The sequence below is a fragment of the Lactuca saligna genome, chromosome 2 (assembly GCF_052625555.1).
Source record: "Lactuca saligna cultivar CGN05327 chromosome 2, ASM5262555v1, whole genome shotgun sequence".
NCBI lineage: Eukaryota > Viridiplantae > Streptophyta > Magnoliopsida > Asterales > Asteraceae > Lactuca > Lactuca saligna.
The window spans coordinates 33,823,242-33,837,993 of record NC_136418.1 but is presented as its reverse complement, the minus strand read 5'-3'; positions in this window follow the sequence as shown (position 1 = coordinate 33,837,993).

The window sequence follows — 14,752 nt, the reverse complement described above, 5'->3', positions numbered from 1 at the left end:
ATGATGGTTAAGCCCTAATTTCCTATAGATATGATGGACAATATGCATGGATTTCCACCATGCATTTGTGAGGTGTCGCATTTTAATCAATTCAATTATTTTTAAAATCGAGAACGAGAGAGAGAGAGAGAGGAAAGGAAGTTGGATATTGGGCTCATATTTGATTACCAATCGAGATTGCATAGCCCAAAAATGAATTTTTCCAGTCCATTGGGCCCATTAGAGGCTTACGGTCCAAAAGAGGTAAAAACGATTGGTTTTCGGCCCCATGTGATCACTTGAGTGGTTTTCGGCGCAATAAGGCCCGTGAAGAGTCTTATGGCCCAAAACACTTATTGTGAAATGAATGTGGTTCCAACTAAGGCCCAAATGTGGGTTCTTGGCTCAAAGGAACCAAGTTAAGGGTTTATTGGTCCATTAGGCCCATTAAGGGTATCCTAGTCCAATAAGAGTTTGAACCGACAAGTTAGGGTTTCAAGCCCAAAGTTGAGTGAATGTAGCGTATTGAATTAGGTTTAGAGCTTGCACAAGTGAGTTTTAATTCGAATTGTTGTTGTTGAATGAATAACATGTATAACATTATACTTAGGGTTACAAGATACACCAAAAGTTAATTTCACATGGACAAAATTTCCTAGCCCAAAAATGCTAATTGTGACAGGATGAATCAAATTTGAGTATGTTTGAAGGGTGTCAGTGATTAGATGTTGATCCATTGTTTAAGATAATGTAAATGAATTTGTACTTTATAAAGAAAGAATGGGATCCCAAGAAACTGTAAAAATTGGTCCTTATGGTTTCTCAAAAAATATGTATAGGGTCCTGTACCATACACGTTTTCAAATCGTATTTTGTAATGAATAAAATTTTGAAATATTATGTTAAATTGAGTGTTGAGTTCTAACAGATGGTTTTTACTAGAAATGAAGTAAAACTATGTTTAGAATCACTCAGAAAATATTGGAAGTCTTATGAGATTCCAAATTAAAAGCCAAATAGTGAAATTTAGTGAAAATATGAAATTTTAAATAAGTAAATTTTATTATTTGATGTTGTAGATAATCTCGTTAGAAAATTGTAGGAGAAAACCTCGTCAAAATCCGAGTTATAACGAAGAAGTTATGACCAATCGAAGATCTGCGATAAAACCGACACGGCGCCAAATGACGTAAAAAGTGAGTTTTTGATAAACTACTTTTTAGCCTTAGTAATCTAAATGAAAGTCGTAGTATTCATTAAACCGAGAAATTCGATAAAAAGAACACCAAAATCTGACTTCGTATGATGAAGTTATGATTTTTCGAAGTTTCAACTTAGGAGTAGACAGCTAAAAACTCGAATTTTAGATCGAGCGATATTTTACCGATACATCCTAAACGAGAATCGAAGGTCTCATCATATGTAGTACAACGGTAAAAAGTCTGACGAAAACGAATGTCGGATAAAGAAGTTATGAATTTTTAACGGATTTTCCTGTCCCGATCTGTTAAAAATAATAATATTAAAATTAAATTCAAAATTAGCCGACGAAGTCTAAATGAAAGTTGTAGAGCATGATTTTAGCTACGAGTGCATATAAAGAACGTCAAAAACTAAGCTCGTATGCGAAAGTTATGGATTTTAGAAGTTCGTGGCCCAAAAACCGAGAAAACTCGCATGAACAGTACCGACCACGTCACCTTCGCACGAAGCAGCAGTGTCACCGGAGACGTGGCCGAATGCGAACTCAGCAGGTGTCACAAGGGGATTTGCCGATGCCGAGGTCCAGCAAGAAGGGGACACATCTTGCATCGGTGGCCAGTCCGACGCGAGACACGTCTCGCCTACCCGCCTCGCTCCCGTGCCACGTCCGAGCCTCGCAGCGGCCTCGTGGCCTTCTCCCCTCTTGCCAGATGTTCGCAGCTCGCAGGCGCCACGCCTTCCTTCCGTGTCCAAAGCTCGCAGGTACTACGTGGAGCCTCCCTAGCCAAGTACCCCTCGGACTCGCACCCTATAAATAAGAGGCATGCGAGATTTGCCGACTAACTTTGAAAATTTGACACTTTTAGCCCCTCTTTCCATATTTTCTTCATATTAACTTTCCCCGAAACCCCGAAATCAATTTTAGCACCCGAAACACGTCCTGAGACCCCCAAAGAGCCCGGTTTTCAAACAAACTCCCGGTTTTCAACATAGAAAGGCATATTTAAAGCCGAAGTGCTGTCCAAATTACTATTTTAACCCCCAGTTAACTTAAGGTGAGTTCAATATATAGGAACAATTGTATGTTATGTGTTATATGTGCTATGTGCTTTTCAGTATTATCATTCTGAGTTATTTTCTCGTGTTATTCGCTATGTTTATAGCAATTGTAATACCTTTGACCATGTGATCAGTGAAAGGACTTAGATTCACATTGGTACTGGTACGTAGCCTCTGGCCATGTAGAGCATGTCTCCGTAAGAGAATGACTTCTATTCTATGGCATTGGTAGATGGTTAGACAAGATTATAAGCCTGAAATCTAACAAGATGTTAATCATAAATTGCATGTCTTCTATGCCAATTGGGCCAAAGCTTTATTGATGTATATCAGGAATTGAAAAGAATATCTTTGAATAATGTCTTTGATTGATATGAACGCTTGTTACATGATCTCACATACATCTTGTTGTTCCTTTTTACCTTGTCACATTAAAGTATATATATATGGCATAACATTATATTGTATCTATTTTTGAACTCACTAAGCGTCACCGCTTACCCTATCAATGTTTAACAATTGCAGGAGATAAATAAATAGTATGTTTACATACTAATGAAAGATGTAGAATAGTTTGTAATAGTACTTTTGTACTACTTTTTATGTTTGTATAAATTACAATATCTTGGGTAGTTATGTAATATATATAACACTTTGTAATAGAAGGTTTGTATCCAATAGTTTGTAAATCCTTTATATCAATGTAAAATATTGCTTTTCTGAATATGCAAATAGCATGTTTTGGAGTAATGATAATGTGAAATATGAAAGCAGTAGTTTAAGCGAACTAAATTCCACGGATTGGTATTTAGACTTAAACTATAGGAAGTTCAATATATGAACTTAATCATTGTAAGTATAGGGATACAAACCATAGGAAATATATAAGTAAAAGTATTAGGTAGTAGTAAACCCTAATATTCTAAAATACTATCTTACTCCGTATTTCAGATCAATGGCTGAACAAGTAAGTAGCCATACCCCTGATGTTGGTGGAGATCCTCAACCCAAGGAAGTGAATACTCCAGTATCTCCTCGTGAGGAGCGAATTTTAGGTAAACTTACTGGTATTATTCGACAAACTCTCGAAGAACACAAAAAGAATGATGATAAAGGATTTCAAGAGTAGTGGTGCTACAGAGTATTATTCAAGCGAGAAAATGAAGCGTCCCTCATTCAAAGATTTCAAGAGTAGTGGTGCTACAGAGTTTTCTGGTGTCGTTAATCCTATAATCGTTCTAACTTAGAATTAAGAACACCGAGAAAGTATTTCGTGTTTCTCATGTGGATGATGAAGACAAGGCTATTTATGCTTCTGCAATGCTCATTGGAGAAGCTTTAGTCTGGTGGGAAGCAACATATGAAGCTCTGGATGGATGTGACCAGGAGAACTTATCCTGGGAATTGTTCAAGACTCGTGTGCTAGAAAAGTATTTTCCTCTAGATATGAGGAGAAGATTAGAGAAGGAATTCCTCGAGCTTAACCAAGGAGGAATGACTGTGAATGAATATGAAACTCAATTTAATCAAAGAGCAAGGTTTGCTACGAAGTATATTCCAACTGAAGACGAGAAAATTCAGTTATTCATGGAAGGACTACGACACGAAATCCATGATTTCGTTGTCAACCGGGATGTTTTGTCATTTGATAAAGCCGTTGAGTATGCTCGAAGGTGTGAGCATGACTTAGAAATACATGGTGCTACTCTTACTATTCCAAAGCATCCACGTACTGAAAGAACTACTCCTGCTTCCACTATTCCACCAGCTCAATCTATTCGAACTGATCCTAGCAAGCAAGCACAATCTTAGAGTGCTTTTCGTGGCCGTGGTAGGTCATAATCTTTTTCTATTCAATCACCATCATGTCGCGTTTGTGGAAGGAATCATCCGGGTCAATGCAAAATAGACAAAGAATCCATTGTCTGTTATGGGTGTGGAGAAACTGGTCATATCAAGCCAGCTTGCCCAAAGAAGGATGTGACTTGTTATGCATGTGGTATTACAGGCCACAAGAAGCGTTTTTGCCCTACTCTTACCAGCCAAGTAACGGGAAATCAAGCTTCTATTCAACAACCAGCGAGAAGTCAAGTCCCTATCCAACAACCAAAGAGTACTCCAGCTAAAAAGGAAGAGGTGCCAAAAGCTAAGGGTCGTGAATTCTAGATTACCGCAGAGGAAGCACGTGAGGGCATGTCGTGACGGGTACATTTCTTGTCAACTCTAGACCTGCTCACATCTTATTTGATTCTGGTGCCTTAGATTCTTTCGTATCTTATGAATTTGTGCATTCTTTTCAAACTATTTGCTATGCACTCGCGCAACCATTTCACGTAGATACTGCAGGAAGTATATCATTACTTGCTGATAAAATCTATAGGGATTGTGTCATAGAAATTGAAGGCTATAATTTTCTTGCTAACCTAATCCCTATCTCCTTGCCCAATTTCGATATTATTCTCGGCATGGATTGGTTATCAAAGAACCATGCAGAACTTTTGTGTTACGAAAAGATGGTACGCATTCCTATTGAAGGGGAAGATCCTATTCATAGCTATGGTGAACAAAGAATCTTAAAAATAATCTCTTTCTTCAAAGCTCGTAAATTCATATCGAAAGGTTGTCCTATCTATCTGGCATATACAGTTGACATCTCAAGAAAGGAGAATAAAACTGTAAATGATATTCCCATTGTTAACGAATATCCCGATGTTTTCCCCGATGATCTGTCTGGACTTCCTCCAGACAGACAAGTAGAATTTCGAATTGACCTTGTGCCCAGTGCTGCTCTGATCGCAAAGACTCCTTATCGTCTTGCACCAGCCGGGATGAAAGAAATGATGATCCAACTACAGGAATTACTTGACAAAGGCTTTATTCGACCGAGTACCTCTCCCTGGGGTGCTCCAGTATTGTTTGTCAAGAAGAAGGACGGATCGATGTGAATGTGCATTGATTATCATGAGCTGAATAAGGTGACTATCAAGAACAAGTACCCACTACCTCGCATCGATGATTTATTCGATCAACTTCAGGGTGTTAGCTATTTCTCAAAAATTGATTTGAGATCTGGCTATCATCAGTTGAAAGTACAAGAGCAAGATGTACCGAAGACTGCTTTCCGTACTCGTTATGGGCATTTCGAATTCCTTGTCATGCCATTCGGTTTGACAAATGCTCCTGCCGTATTCATGGATATGATGAATCGAGTGTGCCGCCCAATGCTCGATAAGTCTATCATCGTATTCATTAACGATATTCTAATCTATTCCAAGTCTGAAGTTGATCATGCCATTCATATTCGTAAAATCCTAGAACTCCTTCGAAAGGAGAAACTTTATGCTAAATTCTCGAAATGTGAATTTTGGCTCCGTCAAGTTCAATTTCTCGGCCATATTATTTCCAGTAACGGTGTATCTGTAGATCCCATCAAAATCGAAGCCATTCAAAATTGGGAAGTGCCTCGTAATGCTTCCGAAATTCGTAGTTTCTTAGGTCTCGCGGGATATTACCGGAGATTCATTAAAGACTTTTCTCATATAGCCGTACCCCTCATAAGCCTTACACGGAAGGAAGTGAAGTTCGAATGGGGTGAAGATCAAGAAAAAGCTTTCACAACTCTAAAAGATCTTTTAACTCATGCTCCTATCTTATCACTCCCAGAAGGTGATGATGATTTCTCCGTATATAGCGATGTTTCAAGATTGGGACTCGGTTGTGTGTTGATGCAGCGTGGTAAAGTAATAGCCTATGCCTCAAGACAACTAAAAGATTATGAAAAGAATTATCCCACCCATGATCTTGAACTCACTGCAGTAGTATTTGCCCTAAAACTTTGGAGACATTACCTTTTTGGTACGAAATGTCAATTATTTACCGACCATAAGAGTCTCAAGTATATATTCAGTCAACAAACTCTGAATATGAGACAACAACGAGACATGGAGCTAATCAAGGACTATGATTGCGAAATCCTGTACCATCATGGAAAGGCTAATGTGGTTGCAGATGCACTTAGCAGGAAAGTTTATCGTAATAGTATGTGTTATACTATTACTCACACTACGGTGAAGTTCACCATTCTTGATGAACTAGAGAAATGGCAAGTTGAAGCCTTAAAGCTAGAAAATGTAAAGAAGGAAGGAATGGTACATTATGCCGATGTTTTAATTGACGATCCACGAGGATTAAAAGTATTTAAGAATCGGCTATGGATTCCAAAGATTGGTGGATTAAGACAGAAGATTTTAGATGAAGCTCATAAATCTAAGCTATCAATACATCCTGGCACAAGTAAAATGTACTATGATGTAAGAACTGATTATTGGTGGCCTGGATTAAAGAGAGACATTAGAAGATATGTACAGGAATGCTTAGTATACTTATAAGTCAAAACAGAACACCAAAAGCCTTATGGAACTCCAGAAAGCCTTAGTGTTCCTGTATGGAAGTGGGAAGAGCTGTCCATGGATTTTATTACCGAATTGCCAAACACTGCTAGACAGAATGATAACATTTGGGTAATCGTCGACCGTCTAACTAAGAGTGCACATTTTCTCGCTATGCGTGAAACGGCTCCAATGGAGAAATACGCACAGGTATACTTGGATGAAATTATTGCAAGACATGGTGTGCCACTAAAGATCATTTCCGATCGCGATACTCGCTTCACTTCTCACTTTTGGGTGAGTATGCAACGCGAATTAGGATCTCGAGTTGCTCTCAGTACCACTTATCATCCTCAGACAGATGGTCAGACAGAGAGAACAATCCAGACAGTAGAAGATATGCTTCGTGCATGTGTTTTGGAGTTCGGTGGTAACTGGGATAAATACTTACCGCTTGTCGAATTTTCATATAATAACAGTTATCACACTTCAATCAAAATGCCACCATATGAAGCATTATATGGTCGCAAATGCCGTACGCCATTATGTTGGCGTGATGTAGGACAGAAGATCCTTGGAGGCCCTGAATGTTGGGTTTTGAGCAATCTAACACTTCCTAAGTGTGCATGCAACCCTAATAAACCTTGGATCTATGTTTGTCTAAATGCATGCAAAATAATAATTTTCCAAGGTTTATAACCTATCTAACATGGCATGGGGAACATTTCAACATAAAGAGTTAGAAGAGATTACATACCTTTTTGATGAGTTTGGTTCTTGAGGAGTTTGAGGGCCAAGCACCAATAGTGTGAATGCCTCAAATGGAATCACAAAACACCACAAACTCTTGGAAAACTTTGAGAGAGTGTATACACTTGTATATTTCGGCCACACACAAGCTCACACACACTAGTTCACTAGTTACACTAAGGCCCCATTTCATGCTCCATAAGCATGCTTATATAGTGTACATGATTAGGGTGAAACCCTAATAACCCATGACCTTTCCTTTCCAAGGATCCATGGGTTAAAAGCTCCATGGATCATCCATGGACTTCCATATAAGCTTAGCCCATTAACAAAAGAGCATTAGCCCACACTATATAAAACCAATAGCCCATAATCTAATTAGTCTTCCTTTTAATCTCTAAATTAATTCATAATTAATTTAAGACTAAAACTAATTAAATAACATAATCTCATATTAATATATTATAACTTATAATATATTAATAAACGTATGTGTATAACTCTCATAAAATTATCCATAAATAGTTTGGATGAAATGCAACCCAAATGGACCATGCCGGGTCGGGTCAAGTATATACCAAATAAGTTATGGACTTAGACACCTTATCCAATAGACTCCCACTTGGATAAGTCTAATAACTATATTTTGCATATGTTACTTCAGGAACCAACCAGCAATCGTAGCTCTCGAAAACTCTGTTGAATTATGAAGCGCCATTTTAGATAAGTGATCATATAATCCTCTGTTCTCATGATATCAGCCGGACAAATACATGGAACAACATCGTACTTATTGTCCAGCAGTTTGTTTCCCGATTTTCGATTTGTTTGACAAAGAACTTAATCGAACACATCAATTTAGTTCTGACCGGCCGGTACATAGGTCACAACAAAATCATCGAGGGGCCTAGATATCGCTTCTATTTCTAGAAGGAACAGATAAACTTCGACTCATATGCTTGTTCTACTACTTGTTAAATTGTACACAAAGGCACGTTTTATAACATCAAGTTACTGATGCGTTTATGTGCAATCAATGCACAACCAAATCATAGGTAACAACTCATATCTCTAGGTTTAAAGATTTATATGATATTAACGTCTCACGATCACTCGAGATAAATTCCATGAAGTGATACAAGTGAGCGTGGGTTTATTCCAATACTCATAACTTATGAGCACTCATGAATGTTGTAGCAACCATTGCTATGACTAAACCCATTTAGACATCTACAAACCCGATTCATGACAGTCTTGATTCATACCTACTTCCAACATATGAACGACTGTGGAGTGTTTAAATAACTTAGTCATTCGAAAAGAATAACCTAGCTATTTTGGAAGTCAAAACATGCAAAGTGAAACACAATAATAATCGAATCTAATATGGTCTCAGAACCCTTTAGAATATAAATAGAACCACCTTTTATTTATCACCATATTGATTACACATTATTCATTGTATAATGTTTCAAACAATCAACTTAAGACTTGAATAAAACAATAGTCGTCCCATGCTCCTAGCATGTACACTTTGTTTTTCTAAACAATAGTTATGCCATACTCCAAGTATGCACACTATGTTTCTCTATGATCCTTACATTGTGATGCAGATCAATTGAACATGATTCCAATGATACTCATTTCACAATCTCAAATCCTTATTGTAAATGTGAGAATCCCCGATTCCTGTCATTTACCAAAAAATCTGTTAGATTTTAAACTTTTATGCAATGTTCCTCTTGTAATGATTATTCACAAAGTCACCAAAACCTTGTCACCAGTCATTACAGAGTATTCCAAAGAAGGTCAACTTCTATGGAACGGAAGTCTCATATTCAAAGTACATTGCTTTTAACATCCTTCTTGCATTAAGGTTTTCTAATCTTACATAGATTGAATAACTTCCACCTATGAAGACATTTCCATAGTCCCATTTTGACTATCACTTCCGAACAAGAGTTACTTCTTTTCAGAACATGTCAATACGGTCCTTTCCGACAACTTACATCATACTTCCAACTTTCCCTGAGCAACCAATCTTTGGTGAACCTCAGATTTGTCCTCGACAATTTCTTAATCACTTTAGTCATATCCAGTTCTAGACTTTTCCCTTCTAAATGCCCTGAGCATTTGGAAAATTTAGAAAGGATGAATATTATAGCACATGCAATCGATCTTATACCCGAAGCATATGGGACACGATTCATGATGTTTGACATAAAGACATGATACTAGACCAGTCTTTTGCTACAATATTTTTATTTGCCATGTTTTCAAAATTTAACTATGAAGAGGGATGTCGTAATCATAATTGAATTTTGAGAACACAATATATATAGAATTTCCTTAAGTCGAGCCATTCAGACATAAAATTCATATATATGTCCTTGACTAAAGATGATTAAAATCTCAATCTAAGCTTCTAGAATTGAAATGAAGTATAATTTCCTCTCCCTTAATTATAGCAAAACAACTTTTCAACCCCTGAAACTTCACGAATTGAAACTTTTGTTTTCTATAATTAACATTGCTAACTTGCAACACTAAACGTAATAATCATACTCCCACTAACATGATGATTATCAGCATAAAACTTATGCTCCCACTAGCTCTGACATATTTCCAGAAATCTGCTAGACTTCTGAAATTTAGATTCATACACCCTTTCTTAGATAGCTCACATGTGTGTCTAAACAATTTTCAGAACTATGAAAAGGGATGTCGTAATCATAGTCTCAATTGCTTAGGAATTTGCCATTTCTCACAAGTCCATGTTAGTGTGCCGGTTAACCACACGCGCTCCACTAACGACTTTTGAAAATGCAAATAACAAAATTGATATCTACTTAAAATCTACTTAGTGAAAGCGTTTCCTCACCATCATTCTCATGAATCGGAGAGAAACCTTATGACACTTAGATTTTATGGTGTATGAGTTGCTATCCATGTTAATTTGTCAAAACCATAATCACAAGACAAGGTTAGTGACAAATTCAGCCTTACATGGATTAAACTTATTCAATCTTAGTTTCTTGTCACCTTGGTAGCATAAGGCCCACCAATGCTTCCAAGTTGAACTCTGATAACTCACATGCAAATTCAACTTATTTGAAGTAGGTACAGAAATAAGAATTATGTCAACACGATAGGTTGCAAACCTTAACTTGTGTGCTAGTGATAAATTACAGGTTTTACTCTTGATTAAATCTTGAAATTCTTTCAGGATCTTTAAGGCTCCCACTGTCCCCTTGACATATAAGTTTCCCTAGTCAAGGACCATTCCTTGACAAAACAAATATTCATGGGATAGTGCGGATTCTTATCAAGACTAACACTTCACACAATTGGTCTTAGTTGGTCTTTGTCTCATCCAAGACATCACAACTTACCAATCTCAAATGTACAAGAGTAGAAAACATTTTACTCTTACATTTGACTAGTGTTAATAAATCTTCCTTTATGTCACTCAAGGCTACAATCTTGGAGTATGACTTTAAGAATTGTTTTGGAACGAAGTATGACTCATCTTCTTGATTTTAACCAATCCAACAATTCATGACCTCTCTTATTAGCCATAACAATGCACTAAGACATCCTTAGAGTATGAATTTGTGATATGGTTTCATAATCATTAAGATGATCATGAAATATGATAGTAAAGTACTCTCCCATCCTTTCAGATTTGAGAAACTTTTATCTTTCTGCCTAATTTGATTCTTTTCATTTGTTTTGTCATACATTGTAACCTTTCCATTGTTACAGAATTATACTTAACCTTATAAGTATAATCATATTTACTAATCTTTAGTAAATCATGACAAATCAATCTTTGTGGTGGACCTTTACTAGCGCACACCCAGTGTACCTAATTCCTTAGTCCTTCAATTGACTCACATATACATGTGATCAAAGAATTAGTCTTAATTTTCAAAGATGAAAATTTTCATTCATCATACAATACAACTTGTATGATTCCAAGTTTCTGTCTAATTGAAACTTGGGTGATGAAAAACTTTCTTCATTTGGTAAATTCGGACACTACCACAAATGAAAGAATCAAATCCACTTTCCAATATTGCTATTACTGGAAACATATAAGCAACAATTTTCCACAGATGCCATTGTAAGGATATTTTTAAAATAAATAAAATTAAAACCCTTTTTTTCTTTTATTTTAAAACTTTGCGGAAAAACTTATCCTTACAATCCACATGAAAACCTTGTTGTTGTTATCTACTCATATTATAACTCTTAAGCAACAGCTCAAAATTCTGATTACCGAACCATGCGATCGAAACCCACCTTTTCAATCAGAATCAACATATACTTACTTTAAGCTTCCTATCTTTTCTTTGATTCTTAAAACATCAGCATGTGATCCATTCACATTATGTAATAATAATCTCCAAATAGGAACTTAATAGAGTTAGTCAGTGGACTTTAACTAAAGTAGAGTCAAACTTTTTGACTTGATCAATCTTATGACCTTTCAGGTAAATATGGCAGCTTCGCAACCAATGCCCCTTCCTTTGGTAATAAAACATATAGACCCTTTGGTAATGGCACATGAGACTATCTCAGACTCAGCCTTTCTCTTTACCATTTGGTCAACCGAGTTGACTATGGCCGATCCCTTTCCATTGGGAAGAGAAATGCTTTTTCTAGATATCCAATGCTACCATTTCCAATGTCCATTTAAGGTTTGGGAAGTTGATCTTCTAATAAATTTTCCTTTACTGGTGTTCCAAATCATTGCTGATTCCACAGCACAAAGCAAATAGATAAGATCATTAAGGCTCGTGTCATAACCTGTCTCATAGTAGTCCCAAAGAGACTCACTATGTTACTAAGAAAGTGATTGAACATCCAACTTTCACGAGACTTTGACACCCAACTCTCCCGGCTTGTCAATATGTGACTTTATCTCCAAGATGTGAGCACACATAGACTATGCTTGCCAATAGGGATTGAGTGGCTTTTCAAGAACTTGTGGGTGAGGGAGAATAATTGGAGGAGGTGGAGGAAGTGAAGCATGATGTTGAGTGATACTATATTCAAGAGATTTGGGAAGATCATAGTTGTCTGAACCAGACATCTATAATTGGAGAAAATCAAGTTAGTTGATTCAAAGTCCTTAATATAACCCCCAATATGAAATATTAAGGCTAGGACCCAACACAATATTTTATAACTTGGAAGAGGGATGCCGTAATCCAAGTTATAAAATATTTGAAGGTAGGCGAATGACGATTCACCAATTTCCACCATGAAAAACGAAATAATTTATTAGGTTTTAATTGGATTTGAAATTCCTAGATCTTTTGAGATTCATTGAACTTTTTCAATGGCATGTTTCAATCTCGAGTGTGCCCTCTCAAATTTTGTGACTGGGATGCCGAGGATCACAAAACAAGGTGTGAATAACCATACCAATTCACTTGGCACCCTTAATATTATCACCTAATCAATGTGCCGGTTACCCACACACGCTCCATTGATCTATGACAAACATTAAGTCACCCTTCGTGATCCTTACTAGTCCAAGTTAGTGTGCCGGTTACCCACACACGCTCCACCAACGACTTGGTAAGGTACAAAGTGTGAATTCCATGGGCTAGCACCAAATTCACATTTTTCCTAAGATTGGGAATTAAATAAAATATATTTAGTTACTTTATAATAATCATTATACTTTTAATGAGAATTTAAAGTCATTGTCCTACCCGTTCGGCTAACGACCCTCCACCGATCAAGCAAACGGTGGGTGAGAGTGGACACCCATTAAGTCGCCATTTTATAGGCAACAACCTTATACCCACCTTATAGACCGGCTTCGTGAATGAGGCCTACTAACGGTAAAACGACTTGTTCTTATACATATATATAATAATTAACCATTAATGTTATAAATAGTATAAGTGTTGAATTTTAACTTTTAAAATTCTAAGTGTTGGAATTAAAGTTTATTAAAGTGTGTGAAACTTTCCAAAATTCCAAAACTTGAGGGCAAGTTTTGTAACTCTTCAAAACTTTTGGATATTCATAACTTATGAGTTTTAATTAAGTGTTTAATACTTTTAATGAAGTGTCTCTTGGAAATCCATGACTTGAGGACAAGTTATCAAGTCCATAAAAGCATTTATTAGAAAAACTCTTCAAAAGTGTAACTTATGATTTCTTATAAAAAACATTTAAAAGAAAAACTTTTGGAATTCCATAACTTGAGGACAAATTATGAATTCCATTAAAACACATTAAGATCAAGAATTAACTAACAAACAATTTGCAAATAATTCCTATGATCTAACAAAACTCATATGAACATGAACATCCACATCAACAATTTCAAGAATCATATGAACACATATAAACTTGAAATTTTGATTATAACTTTGAAATTGGTCCACCATCATCATTACCACATCAAAAACAGGTTTTATGACTCCAAAACAGTTTAAGGTAATGATTCTAGACCAATTCCAGCACCAAAACTCGAAGATATGCTGTCTGGGGGTCCAACTCGTCGAGTGCGTGAACCAACTCGCCTAGTTGGATGAGTTTTGCCTTGGACTCGTCGAGTCCCTTCATGGACTCGGCGAGTCAGTTGTGCAGACAGCATAAAATCTTCGATTTTCAGCAATTTGCATCAAGTATTCAAACAAGCAAGCCTAGGCTCTGATACCACTATTGGGTTTTGAGCAATCTAACACTTCCTAAGTGTGCATGCAACCCTAATAAACCTTGGATCTATGTTTGTCTAAATACATGCAAAATAATAATTTTCCAAGGTTTATAACCTATCTAACATGGCATGGGGAACATTTCAACATAAAGAGTTAGAAGAAATTACATACCTTTTTGATGAGTTTGGTTCTTGAGGAGTTTGAGGGCCAAGAACCAATAGTGTGAATGCCTCAAATGGAATCACAAAACACCACAAACTCTTGGAAAACTTTGAGAGAGTGTATACACTTGTATATTTCGGCCACACACAAGCTCACACACACTAGTTCACTAGTTACACTAAGGCCCCATTTCATGCTCCATAAGCATGCTTATATAGTGTACATGATTAGGGTGAAACCCTAATAACCCATGACCTTTCCTTTCCAAGGATCCATGGGTTAAAAGCTCCATGGATCATCCATGGACTTCCATATAAGCTTAGCCCATTAACAAAAGAGCATTAGCCCACACTATATAAAACCAATAGCCCATAATCTAATTAGTCTTCCTTTTAATCTCTAAATTAATTCATAATTAATTTAAGACTAAAACTAATTAAATAACATAATCTCATATTAATATATTATAACTTATAATATATTAATAAACGTATGTGTATAACTCTCATAAAATTATCCATAAAT